Source organism: Lagopus muta, chromosome 5 (genome assembly GCF_023343835.1).
Source record: "Lagopus muta isolate bLagMut1 chromosome 5, bLagMut1 primary, whole genome shotgun sequence".
NCBI lineage: Eukaryota > Metazoa > Chordata > Aves > Galliformes > Phasianidae > Lagopus > Lagopus muta.
The window spans coordinates 12,010,966-12,021,800 of NC_064437.1; the positions used below are offsets into that span (position 1 = coordinate 12,010,966).

Sequence of the window (10,835 nt, forward strand, 5' to 3'; positions counted from 1 at the left end):
AACTAACAGCTCTCCTACAGAGTCCTACTTCATAAGGTACTGCAAGGTGGCCAAACAGGAGTTACTGATCACTGCGGTCACAAAGCTTTTGTAGTTTGATGAGATCACTTCACTGCATTCCAGAAATGTTCATGTGTCTGTCCGTAATTCAAAGATTTTCCATTTATCCAAGAGGTGGGAATATCATGACGTACCTTTGTTACTACATAGATCAGAGACACAGCAACTTTCTATCCGGTGTAAAGTGACTTCCATGTAAATCCTGAGCTTGTTTTCACCTATCAGTGTTATCCTGGAGGAATAAATACATGTTGTGATTTATATTTTTCGTATACTGGGTTTGTAGATATTCAGCACAATTTGATTTTACTAAAGGCACTGTAGTCTGAAGGAAGTTTTTGAGCTGATGAATCACTCCAAAATGCTATGATTTCTTTGTCTAGGTTCTGGAAGAGAAGTCACTATGGACTGATCTTGTAAGGTTAGGTTCTGAATGATAAGTCACCCACATTTATGAAATTGCTTGCAAATGATTAGTCTATTAATCTCCACATTTCTGTAGCTTGTAAGAAATCTATTTTCATACAGAGTTATTTTATTGCATTTATTCATCTTGATTTCTCCTGTGACTGAAGAATTCTTCCCCTAGCTGCTTTGCTCTTAATTTTAAGTAGGCAGGATGTGGATGTGTTACTTTTGTAGCATTAGCTATTTCTAGAACAAGAGAACCACTGAAAAAGACTGGGTGTGCCCAGGATATTTCCAAAGCTCTACTCTCACCATTTTTATCTGTTTTTCATGCTGCAGTTTTGTTTTTCTGTGTTTTGTTGTTGTTGTTTTTAAAAGTATTTGTCTTAGTAGAGTGGTTACACTGCGATTTTCACAAATGGGATTTTCCTTTCCTAATTACGTTGTACTCCATTTACAGCTGTTCCACTAAAAATTAACTTCTAATGTTGTTTTCGTAGGCTTGACAATTCCCTCATCTTTCTGTTTCTCATGAAAAATGCAGAAATTCAGCTGCAGCTCTTTATAGTGTCCATTAAATTCTTTAAGAGATTCTTGTGAAGTCTTAGAAAGATAGTTAGTATTGAGATATGCTTGCCAAATCTTGGCTGAGTATTTAAAAAAGCACTGACCTATTCATTATAAAATCTAATTTAGAAAGACATGGCACTTATGTCTTATTTAGAAAACTTACAACTCGAACAAAAAAGATCTTATTTAAACCTAGTATTGTGCTTGTAAATAGTTTATGAATGAGAATTACAGAGAAGGAAGAAGTTGTTTAGAAAAACTACAAAATTCACTATGCTTTCACATAGAGTTTTGGTTTCACAATTAAAAAAAAAAAAAAAAAAAAAGTGCAAAGTCATGCAATCCAGGAAGCTTCAACTAAGTAATTTATTTATGCAAATGGTGAATGCAGTAAGTTAATTAGAACAGCAATGGGCGTTTGCTAGAGATTTCAAGTTTGGCAGGCTAATCACTCTCTTCTGGCATGCTGCATGCCATTTGTCCCTTAGGCCTCCCATAAAAATGAGTCAGAACTCCTCATAAAAATGACAGATTGCTTCAAAATCAGGAGCTATGTCCTGAATATGTTCTAAATAGGATTTGGTGTTTTGGAGGGAATATAGCTGTAAGCAGATGCTGAGACCCAAGAGAGAGGACTAAAGCAGACAGAAAAAAAAGATGAAATGAATATATGTGAAACATCCGAAGAGCATTTTGGAGTAGGGAATGACTCTGGATTCATATCTCCCTATATATGCACATAAGATCAGACTCATACTTTTCAATATGACACTGAATTTGTTGATACCCTCACAAAAAGGCCAAGGTAAATGTTTAAATAACTAACTAGATAAAAGAAGATTAAAAAAAAGGAAAGAAAAAAAAAAGATGACACCATACCTTCATATACTTACCTTGCATTTCATTGCTTCCCACTTGAGGAAGGAGATGATCCTAGATAAGGCTGATAAATAAAGTAAATCTGTCTGGTACCTTCAACCACAGAAAACTAATACATGTCTAAATGTATTTGAGCTTTCAGCTTTAAGGACTTATTACCAACACTATATATAAGATACAATTTTAGTTCATTTTTTTTACATGCAGTGAGAAGTCAGTTACATGTAGTAGGTGAGCTTTAATCCAGTGTCAGTCATTTTTTTTTCCTACAAATATCAGTTGTTCCTTATCATTATTATTTATGCACTGTCTCACTTGAATTTTAAAGATGCTGATGGTCCAGTTTCTTTTAATTCCATAGCTCTGTCATTGAATTATTATTTTTTTTTCCTAATTTGGTAAAATTGCTAGTTATGCTCTTGCCTTTATTAACTTATATTTTCATTTTTATTGGTTTCTGTTACACTTGAAAGGATGAAAGAAATTCCATTTAATTGCTCCATTTTGGAATGCACTGTTCTGGACTGAGAACACACACTTCACACTCTTCTCCCCATCATTCTGGCATCACTATCTGAAATAGCAAAATCATGGGTCAGAGATTTGGGACTACACCACAGTTCACATTGCACAGTAGCTGGAAAGTCAGGTTACCCGTTATGCATGTGTGTGTGGCCAATTTAAAAATCATTAATTAATCCTGATGTCATGTGGCATAGAGTGGCAAAGGTACAGAACAGCCAGAATATTCTCCACAGATCTGTAAGGATGCTATAGTGAATTTACTGTTTTTACATTGAAAAATTCTTAACTTTAATGAAAACTGTACAAATGATTTCTTTTCTAAAGTATATTTAGTATGTGTAACTACTCGGAAATAACTTCACAGAAATATATGCATGGGAGTGCAGTGATAGCCTTTAGTAATACTTACATAATTTTCTTTTTTACTTTCAGAAGAACCCTCACAATTAGATCTTTACAACACCGGTAAACACTTCTGATAGTGAACACTTCAGTTCTGATAATATTCAAATGTCTTTGTGAAGAGAAAGGCTGATTCTTTTAAAGAGAACTATTAAGCTTCTTCTCTCTGCTGAATTAGGCCTATTTCTTCACTGTTTTTAGCCTTCAGGGTGGGCAATGCTTCCCTTCTTTCTCCAGCTTTTCAGTCTCAATCCATCTGTTAAATGAGAACAATATCAGCCATTGTTCTTCCTTCTTGCATTTTTTTCCATTAACACCGATTTAGTTTTAATGTCAGGAGATACTGAAGACTTTCTGTTTATTACTGGTGAAATGGCTAGTCATCTGTTCATCCCGGGGGAAGAATCAGATCTCCAAGTGGAAGGAAAATATTACCCTTTAAAAGCAACTGATGACTGAAATTTTTGATGAAATGGCGTAACAGAAGTAAGGATAACACATTCAATAACTTTCCTGACAAATTTTGAAACTCCATAGAAATCTCCTAATCCCACCTACAGCTCCACTTTTAGAACTGCTACCTGTTCTTAAGTCACCTTTTCCTTTAACTTTGTGCTCTTGAGAAAACTGTGTGATAGTTTAAAAAAAAAAGAAAGAAAGAAGAGAAAATCCCTTACTAGCTTGCACTATGCACTCTTAGCTGACAGTGAATACCTGCACAGAGACTTTCTTCAGGAAGCATTCACTGCTGTGCAGCATCCCATTGGCAAACAACAGCAGAGCTGCAGTGCAGGTGATAGAAAAGGCAACTCGCAACTTTAAGGTTTGCTGATGAACATAAGTCTAAGAGCTTTGGATCCACAGAAGTGGCTGTGGCCAATATCTGTTTTGTGATTTTCCTTTTTTTTCATTATTTTTGACATTTCAGAGATGAACTATTGTTATATAGCACAAACCTATGGATGGCAGTGGACCAGGCAGATAAGAATTCACTGAGATATGGAACACAGACTAAGAAAATGTGTGAAAAAATGAAATGACAAGGGTAAGTTGATAGCTTGTTGTTATTGAGCTATGGTACCTAGTTAGGGAATTAGGTGATTGGAGACAGAGTAAAATAAAGTAGATGCTGAGAATACCTAGAGAGAAAAAGCTGAAATATTTAAATCTCACAAATCAGGGCTTAGAAGAGATAGATATGCCAATTTGGCTCTAACACAGGAGTGCTATAAGTAAAGTATGATATTTAGTTGATGAAATACTATATTTAACATGTTATATTGGGGCTTGTATAAAACAAAATGTCAAAAGGAAGTCCACAAAAATACCAGATAAATTATAACAATGCATAATCAAATATGATCATACCCTAGGAAACAGAAGGAATAGGAAATAAAACTAGAAAACATTATGAAATAGAAAACAAAGTTCTTATTTGCAAACTTTGATATTAACCTCATTTAATTGGATTCAATTTCTGATAATGTTAAAGAATTTAATATGGATTATTCCCACTTACCCATTTCACATTGATCTTTTTTCCCCATCATCTGAAGAATTTAAAAGGTCATATCTTGGCAATTCTTTGGCAGCTCAAACAGAGTTTGTTACCTGTCTGTTAAAAACTTGAATGAGAAGACTATGTTTAGACTAGTACAATTTTCCCTTTCTCATATAATCAGTCTCTTGTACAAGCCTCACTGGAAGAGGTGGTGATAGGGCCATCATTTCCCCTGCTTTTCCACCCTTTTCATCACACTCTTGATATTAGCAAAATCCCAGCTGTGCTCCAAAGCATTTATTTTCTTCTACAAGCACAGGTCTTACAATTAGAAATGACCCTGTAAAAAGGTTTCATCTGATGAGAAAAAAAAAGGCAAATTACAGTTCAAGTTATATCAATTGATTCTTAGGTATAATGAAATAAATTCAATCTAACTTCTATCAGGTTTCTCTAATAGCTTTGTTCTTCCCATCAGACTATCCACAAGGAATACGTCAGATCAAAATGCCATACTCTGAAACAGCCGTTTTCTAGTTTGTCAGACTCTGCACTTGCATTTGCAAATTAATTTCATTGGACATTCAGTCATTATGTAATAATCTTATGAAATAAATGTCATTACAATGTGTTGTTGATAGATTGAGTTTCACTAGATTCTGTGATTTGAAATAGAATCTGATTTTTTTTTTTTCTTAAATGCAGAGTATCACATGGTACAGAAACTTAAATATGTACTTAAATAATCTTTTCAAGTGGTGTAAGAATTGCATTGATTTCCCTCCTGAAAAAAAAAAAAAAAAATCTATCATTAACTTTGGTATTTTAGAAAACAAGTCTCCTATGTCCATGTAATCCCTGAAAAGTCAGGAATTTGTTTTTCTGAAAAAAAGGTATAAAGAAATTGTACTTAAACTCCGTAAGATGATGTAATTAATTTATCCTACAGTTTGATTAACATGTATCTAAAACAAAGTAAGAATTGTTACAAGTGTCAGCAATTTGATTCTGAAAATCTCAGGTCTCACCTACAGACATTATGTATTTATTAGTTACATAAATACTGTTGCAGTTCCTTCTGCTGATGACTTGAAAAACAGGTGCTCTGGAATGTCAGATGAGCGTAAGACTTGCATCTATCAATTGAAAAATAAAATGATGAGGTTTCATATACTGAATTTTGGTTTGTCCATTCAATAAAGCAATATCTCAATTAAAAGAGAAACCAGTCCCTTCATACTAAGCTGTGAAAGAAATTACAAACAAACCCTTACAACTGTTTTCTGAAACTTTTAAAATTAATAAAAAATTAATAAAAAATTAATAAAAATCTTTTGGAACTGAGATTCAGGTATTTCTTCTATGGTCTGTATGCTCTGGAAACATGAAATCCTTCAGCAAGAACTCAGTTAACCTAGCTTATGAGGGTGATCTGGATAAATGCAGCATGCCTGGCTTCCTATTCTACATGGGTGATTGCATTTACATATACAAATATTTCCTGGAAAGCTTCTCAACCTTTTATTTATTTACAGCTAATGTTTGTTGTATATGTCCCTTTCCAAAATCTTTTCTGAGTGAAAAAGTACAGATTAATATTCTGCTGTATTAGCACAGCTGTGATCATTGGTAAGCCAAATATAGTATACATGTCCTATTTTTTACTATTAAAAAGAAAGATTAAATTCATCAAACGTTTTTTCTCTACTATATACTTGGTGAAGCACTTCAACTCAAACAAGAGAATTTTTAAGTAACTATTTCTTTTACAAAGAGTGTAAGTCCTGTGAGAATAATGCTGAGTGCTAAGACGTGTTTTGCATGACAAATATCACAAACGGTTCAGGGATCTCTTAATGATGCAGTCATATTGTTGGTGTTGTCCATGGAGGGAAAGAAAATAATGGCAGTGTACTATTGTACTGATCCTTTTACAATGATGAAGATTGAATATATCAGTAAGTATAAGCAGTAATTCCTGAAAATGAGCATTGTGCCTCCCTAGCTTCCTGAATATTTGCTGCTATAGGATGGAGAAAAAATAGGAAAAGGAAAAGGGAAAAGGGAAGGGGAAGGGGAAGGGAGAGGAGAGGAGAGAGGGAGAGGGAGAGGGAAAAGGAAAAAGGAAAAGGAAAAAGTAAAAAAGGAAAAAGGAAAGCCAAACAATATTCTCTACAATGGAGATTAATTCTCTGTATTCAGCAAATAGAAAAGGTTACACCAGACAGAAGATTAGCACCATGTTGCCTGATTTGCCACCTTGGTTGCCATGTAAAATATTATGGAATTGCAGAGTATGCCACTGTATTGTCTTTTTAATTGTTCAATTATTTCAGAGCTTATCCTACAGACCTTAGCCAGCGACTTTGAGGACAATGGTTATTAGACCATCAAGTAAGTATCAAAACCTACCACTCATCACTTTTGCATATTACTAAAACCATGGTGTTCAGAAGAGAACAATGTCCACTTGTTAGAAGTTAATGCAGCTGACATTATGATAATTATCCTAATACATTCTCATCACTTTAATATTACCTTGCTAATTGCATTAAATGGATCTACAGAGATCAATATGAAAAGTTTAGTCTCCACTATGTAATAAACTCCATATAGTCTCCACTATGGTAATTTTTTATGAAGTGACTAGAAAGATTGATCAATATAAATTCATGGTTCATCTTGTCTAGAAGAGGGAATGTAGACTTACTGAGATCACTTAAAATTGTTTGTTTGTTTTTGTTGTTTGTATTTTGTAATACTGATAATTTGTTTGAAACAGAACTCTGAAGAATATTTTAAAGCAAATATACAAAAGTATGAACAAAAATTCCAAGAGATTATTCTAGAGCGCATAGCTTAGTTTCAAACATGTTTCCTTGCATCCAGAGCCTAAGAATTTTCAGTAGGACATGAGAAATTACAAAGTGATTTCTCCTTTATTCAAATAAATGCCTAAAATCCTTGCAATGTTTCTACTGTGCCTGTAACGGAAATGGCAAATGGAAAAAAGAAAGACCTAAAGTACTTTACTTCTTTCTCATATCATTCATTCTCAGTCTAAGCAGAACATAACCCATTTCTCTCTTGAAATTGTAAATTCTTTTCCTAAAGCCTTCTCCTTTAAATCTAAAGGAGTTATAAGTAGTTGTTTCTTAATATAATTTGTGTTCTTAGTTATAAACAATAATGCTTAATACTGAGGTATTTTTAAAATGTGATTTAAGAAACAATCCAAACTACAGTGACACAATTTATCACAACTTTACAAAGCACTCCAGTAGTTTGTTATAAGGAGGGATTCTTTGTGCAATAGAATTTCTTCACTTTTTAGAAAGTCTTTTTCCTTATCTTTTTCATCACTTCTATTCTGCAAGAGCTGACATCTGTTTCCATGGATGTACAAAGGTAAGTCCCAGTGCCTGTTCATCATTTTCAGTTGTTGTTTTTTTTCGCCCTGACTGTAAACAATGGTAACTGATATTTCTATAATTTAAAGATGCAAAACTTTGTCCTCCAAATGGAGTGAAAACACAACATTAAACAGATTCAGGGTTCAAAATTAAACTACAGCAATCTTAAGAGGAAAAAAAATCTGCAAGTCCCAGTTGCACTAATAACTCAGACCACAATCCAGACAGTTAGGTGGGCTGCCTAACTATAAGTTTTATTTTGCTTTCCTCTTAGTTCATAAACTAGTAGAAACCCAATTCAGTCTTAAAATGTTTTATCTTCCCTCAAAGTTGCACACAAAAACATCTTCATACATAAATGCTTGTTATTAAAAACCACTTGATGGTAGACAAACATACCTTATTTAAAGATTCTTTGGAAGCCACCTCATTCATGTTATGTTTCCATAGATCTAATTTTCTGGGTTTTTTTTTTACCTGATCCATTGGCACCATAAGTATTGCACAACAGCTAGGCTTCTCCCATCAGCATCTCAGAAGATGCCACAAATTTACCAGGTAATTTGTCTTAGATCCATAATTGATTTGGAACTCGTTCTATTTAAAAATTAAAGGGCAATGAACTTGGCTTTTTCTTGTGCCTTAATAGAAGGCATTTTTAGAGGTTGTGTTTATGCCTTTTTGACCAGACAAATTAGCCATTACATCTTCTTAAACAATTCATTAGTTACTAATGGCTGCAGTGACATCTGCTGATGACAGTGAAGCTGATCAACTAATGCTTTCAGTGTGGCTAAATTCATTCACTCATAAATTCCAGAGCTTTCAAAGCGCAAAGAGGAAGAGGCAGAGATTTACTCTGGAACAATTACTTGTGTAACCAAAGTCAAAACCTCTAACTGTTCCACCATGATTTGAATCCAGAAATGTACAAGTGTGAGCTACGCAGCCAGGAGCTGTAGGGGAAAGCTGTTAAGAGTTTAATTTACACTGGTCACTTATCTTTATGTCCTTTATCACTATTTGGGAAGTCATTCTTGTAATTAAAATATTTGGACATAGAGAATCCAGGGAAGGGTACAATTTAGGCTTAACTAGAGCACCCTTACCACTTAGGACAATGTGATAAACTAGTCAAGTGTACATCTATTAAAATAGCTGTACTATGATAGACCTGGTCTCTGCTGCAATCATAGGTCTGAGAGGTAATATCATCCAGGATTCATACAAGCTGTTTCCCTGTCACTGGTGATAGATCTGCTAAGAAACAGTTATTAACACGTATTTCTTCTTAGATCACCATCTTACCCTTATCTGCAGGACCTTCATGAGTAATGGAATACGTTCCTGAAAAAAGTATTGTTAGGTTAAGAAAATATATTTCCTTAATATGTAAATGTTTATTTCCACAGCGTTAATTGTAAAAGGAATAGGAGCCTCCCGTTTCTCTGTTTCTCAAGTTTACAACAATCAGCACTCCTTTAATACAGTTGTTTTTTTACTTTTCCTATGGTTTTCACATGGCCTCAGGGTACTTGAGAATGTCTAACTTCTGACTGTACCAGGGAAACCTTTGTTTAGTTTCTCCCTTTGCAAGCTGGTTAACTTATGTTTCAGGAGAGAAGACAGACACATCAGAACCAGAACTCTTTTGCTGAAATTAATCAGATGGCAGACAGATTTTTCTGAGCATTCTGGAAAGACAGCATGAAATTTACCTTGTCCTGCAAAGTTGCAATAAATCTGATTTAACTTTTAGGTGTATGTAAGAAAAACTAGTGATTCTGGATTTATTTATACTAGAAATGCTTCCTTCATAGATGGTAAAATACATTAACGTGCTCTTAAATTTTCAGATTGATAAAAAGGCTGTAGTGATCTCTGTGAATAAGGAGATAGCACATTTTCAAGATGATAATAGGCCATTTTGAGAACTTTTTGTTGCAGCAACATTTTTTGTTTGAACAGTTTAGTTTCAGAATCACAGAATCACAGAATCACAGAATCACCCGGGTTGGAAGGGACCCCAAGGATCATGTAGTTCCAACCCCCCTGCCTAGCAGGGCCACCAACATACATATTCAGATCAGGTTGCCCAGGACCCCGTCCAACCTGGCCTTAAACACGTCCAAGGACGGGGCATCCACAACCTCCCTGGGCAGCCCGTTCCAGGGCCTAACCACTCTCCTAGTAAAGAACTTCCCCCTAACATCTAACCCAAATCTTCCCTCCTTCAACTCAAAACCACCTCCCCTAGTCCTGCTGTCGTCAGCCCTTTTGAAGAGTTTACTCCCCTCCTGGGTGTAGGTTCCCTTCAGGTATTGATAGGCTGCAATGAGGTCACCCCGCAGCCTTCTCTTCTCCAGGCTGAACAAGCCCAACTCCCTCAGCCTGTCCTCATAGGGGAGGTGCTCCAGCCCCCTGATCATCTTAGTTGCCCTCCTCTGGACCCTTTCCAAAATCTCTATGTCTTTCTTGTACTGAGGGCTCCACACCTGGACACAGTACTCCAGATGGGGCCTCACAAGAGCCGAGTAGAGAGGGACAATCACCTCCCTGTCCCTGCTGGCCACCCCTCTCCTGATGGAGCCCAGGATCCCATTTGCCTTTCGAGCTGCCAGAGCGCACTGCTGGCTCATATTCAGTCTCTCGTCCATCAGGACCCCCAGGTCCTTCTCTGCCGAGCTGCTCTCAAGGACCACTCCTCCCAGCCTGTACAGGTGCCTGGGGTTCTTCCGGCCCAAATGCAAAACCTTGCACTTTGCCGTGTTGAACCTCATCAGGTTCACCCGAGCCCAGCCCTCCAGCCTGTCGAGGTCCCTCTGAATGGCATCCCTTCCTTCCACCGTATCAACCGCACCACTCAGCTTGGTGTCGTCAGCAAACTTGCTGAGGGTGCACTCAATTCCCTCATCGATGTCATTAATAAAGATGTTAAAGAGCACCGGTCCCAAGACAGACCCTTGGGGGACACCACTTGTTACCGGCCTCCACCTGGACATAGAGCCATTGACCACCACCCTCTGTCTGCGGCCTTTCAACCAATTGCTTATCCATCGGGTCGTCCACCCATCAAA

General features: G+C 36.3%; 1 long non-coding RNA gene across 1 annotated transcript; it reads right to left on the minus strand.

Moving 5' to 3' along the window:
- Window positions 1-193: 193 nt before the first annotated feature.
- Window positions 194-4,729, minus strand: LOC125693856 (uncharacterized). Its single transcript, XR_007377286.1, has 4 exons — window positions 4,364-4,729; window positions 2,852-3,100; window positions 1,932-2,491; window positions 194-292 (listed from the first exon to the last, which is right to left on the minus strand). It is a non-coding gene; the product is annotated as an uncharacterized LOC125693856 (long non-coding RNA).
- Between the last annotated feature and the right edge of the window lie 6,106 nt (window positions 4,730-10,835).